Source organism: Fukomys damarensis, unplaced genomic scaffold (genome assembly GCF_012274545.1).
Source record: "Fukomys damarensis isolate Sample0158 unplaced genomic scaffold, DMR_v1.0_HiC HiC_scaffold_2, whole genome shotgun sequence".
Taxonomy (NCBI): domain Eukaryota; kingdom Metazoa; phylum Chordata; class Mammalia; order Rodentia; family Bathyergidae; genus Fukomys; species Fukomys damarensis.
The window spans coordinates 7,289,642-7,293,477 of NW_022900914.1; positions in this window are offsets into that span (position 1 = coordinate 7,289,642).

Below are 3,836 nucleotides of genomic sequence, written 5' to 3' on the forward strand. Positions count from 1 at the left end.
ATATATATATACACACACACACACATATACATGCTATATACTTCAATATTTGCGTTTATATATAAAAATATATAATTTAAAAACTAGAAATTTGTTACAATAACTGAAATTTTACAAATTATTTGCTAGAAGGATTTGATACCAGAATGGAGATAAGAGGTAGTGAACTAGAAAAGATAGCAACAGAAAAAATGATGAACAGATTCAAAGGGAGACTATCCAGAGCTCTATCATTCATGTCATCAGTCATAAAGGGAGAGGAGAAACAATGGAGTGCAGAAAACATGACTCAGGAAATAGCAGAAAACTTCCCAAATTTAGTGATAAACACAATTTCAAGAACAAATCTCATACAAGGCAAATTCAAAGAAATCCATACTCAGAAAAGAACTAAAAACTAAAGAATGGGAAAACTAAGACCGTTCTCCCAAAAAACCCTTTAAAGCAGTGGGTGGGGGGTGTTACAATTAGGAGAACAGTGATTCAAATGACTGTGGATTTCTGATCAGAAACCGTGGAGAGAAAAGTAGAAAAAAGTTTAAAGTATGGAAAGAAAAGAACCAATGATCCAAAATTTTGTATTGATGAAATTCACCCTTCAAGAATAGAGGAGAAAGTAAGGACATTCTCACATGAAAGAAATTATCAGACTTGCTTTAAAATGATAATCTCTTATGTCAATTCAGAATCTCCCAGGGTAAGTATTCTCCATCTGTTTATGTTTGGAAATGAACTTCTCAAAATGGATACTTAACCATTACTGTCATTATGATCATTTTCTTGGGCTTGTTTGTGGGGGGAGGGTCCGGGAATGAAACTTTGGAGCTTTGTGAATACTAGGCAAGTGCTCTGCCTGAGCCACATCCCAGCCCCATCACAGTTCTCCTCTATGTGCAGTTTTGCTATAGCCCAGAAGTACTAACATACAGTATTTCCAACAATTAGCTCAAAATGCTTTAAATGGCGCTGTGATTTCTTCCTTCATTTGTAAAATACTTGGTAATGAGTTGCTTACTTTTCAAATTAATATTTTCCATTTTCCTTATTTTTATTTTTATTAACATGTGTTTGCAAGACATAATTATTACATTCTTTGTGGGTAGTTTATATATGTATACAACACATCTTAATTCTTTTTATGTCTTCTTTCCCTTACTCCTCTCCCAACTCTTCCCATCATCCCTTGGTCCCCTTTCCATTTACAAAAGATCTATCTCCCTGTTTTTCCTATTATCTTTTATTTTACTCTTTATTTATACTTTGGGTTTCTCATTTAAGAGAAAATGTGATAAATTTAAGTGTTTGTGTCTGATTTATTTCACTTAACATTATGGTCCCAAGGTGTATCCATTTTCCTACAAATGATTCAAATTTATCCTTCTTTATTATAACACCATTACTCCACTGTGTATACATATCACATTTTATTTATCCATTCATCTGTTGTTGGACATACAGGCCACTTCCAAGATTTAGCTATTACCAACTGTGCCACTATCAACAAGGGTGTGCATGAATACTGTAATGTCTTTAATGCTTGTTTTTCCTTTTTTTCTAATTGCCACTTCAGAGAACCTCAGAACACTTAACTCCAACTACTGGCCCCATTTGACTGTACACAACATTTTTGTTACTGTTGTATATAATATGCATTTAGACTTAAACACTTATTTGTCCCTTCCACAGATCTTTATCTGTCCAGCATCTCTCCAAGCTTCCACCTAGAATTATTTTTCTGACAAGCTCATTTTAATATTTCCTTCAGTGTTAATGTGCTAATGATAAATTTGCTGGGTTTTTAGTTGAGCTCATTATGTTTTCATTTTGGAAGATACTGTGCATAAAATTCTAGGCTAGCAATTATTTTCTTCAACAATGTAAAAGTATCAGTTCATTGTCTTGTGGACTCCACAACTTCTATTTGGAAATAAACTTTTGGTCTTATCACTGATCCTTTGAAGGTAGTGTGCCCACCCCCTTCCCCCAACCAACCTTCTGGCTTTGGCTGTCAGCAGTTTTACTATTATGTGCCTAGAAGTAATTTTCTGGGGACATTCATAGAATTTTTGTGGGGGGGGGGCCTGGGATTGAACTCCGGACCTTGCACTTGCAAGGCAGACAGTGACACTACTGAGCTAAATCCCTGGCCCTCAGAGGACTTCTTGAACCTTCTTGGCTAAATTTTCAAAATTGCTCCTGCTCCATTCTCTTTCTTCCCCCGTTGGAATCTAATCAGCAAATGTTTTTGTTTTTACAATGCCCCACAGGACTCTCTTCTATGCTGTCATTTTTTCCATCTTTCTGTTTCACTATTCATACTGTCTTCTGATTTTTAAACTAGCTGAAGAAACAATTACTGAAACTAAAAAATCTACCTTAAGCCTAACCACTGAGATCTTAAATTTCAATTATCATATTCCTTTGGTTTAAAATTTCCATTCCAATTAGGTTGCAGTTTCAAACTGTCCATGAATATTCGCCACCTTTTTCTGTTAAGCACACATTTGTAAGTGTGGGGGTGTGTGCCAGAAACTAAACTCAAGAGTCTCAAACATGTCAGGCAAATGCTCTACCACTGAGCTACATTCCACCCCAAGTGCATTAATTATAGCTATTTAAAGCCCATGTCTGAAAACTCTAATATCTGAGTCATCTGAATCTGCTTCTGTTATTTTCCTCTGTACTTTTTCGTAAAAATTCTATCTTTTATATGTGGCTTTTTTCCTAACTGCATTTTTTGTTGTTGTTACAGTGCAATTTTCCTACAGTAAAATATGGAATCTTAAGTGTATAGCTCTAGGAGTTTTTAAATGTGGGTGTAGACAGGTACAGATACAGATGAATACCACATAAAAGACTTTCAATATTCCAAAATTAATTCCAGGTGTTGGATTAAAGCCATACATGATCCTATACATAAAGCAAAAAGGATTTTCTATGGTTAAAATGTCTGTCACCTTCAAAAATTATGTTGAAGTTTAAGAGCCACTGTGACAGCGTTGAAAGACTGTTTTGGTTTGAGACAGGATCTTGCTAAATTACTAACCTGCCCAGGCTGGGCTTCAACTTGCAAACCTTCTACCTCAGCTGAGTATAGGACCTGAACTCCCACACTCACTGAAAAGAAAACACACACACAAAAACTTTTAACAAATGGTTTGTTCAAATACATCTCCAAAGTCCAATACATAGTGCATTTGGTTAACACTCATGCATTTTTCCCTTCTTTACTTGAGAAAAGAAGTAGTTTGTACTAGTTTCCCCTATTCTGGACTTTGTTGATTCTCTATATTGTACTCCCTAAAGATTAGGATTTACACCTAGAGGCTTTGCGGCGGGTACTGAGGATCAAACTCAGGACCTTGTGCTTGTGAGGCAGGTGGCAGCACCACTGAGCTAAATCTCCAGCCCTCCTAAAGGCTTTTTTAGGAAGGACTCGTCCCCTAGAAGCATAGGCAGTACTGTATACTTCCTATCATACCACATCAGAACACACAAAATACCTTTACTCTCTTTGAGATGCCAAGATGGATCAGTGGGGCAGATATGGTATCTAAACTGCTTTTTACCAGATACCCAAAGTTAAAGGAGAAGAGGTTTATTTCAGCTCACAGTCTGCAGAAGTTTCAGTCCCCAATTTGCTGGCTCCAAGGCAGCATGGCAGAGGGGTATCACAAAGGACAAACAGTCCATGGCAGGGAAGGAAGAAGGCAGCAGCAACACACAGTGAAATAGCAGCAGTGGCAGCAGCAAGCCTGCCTCTGCTTTATCCCACTCAGCCTACCAGCCTTTTGGGTGGTGCCAACCACACCCAGGGGGGATCCACACAGCATCCC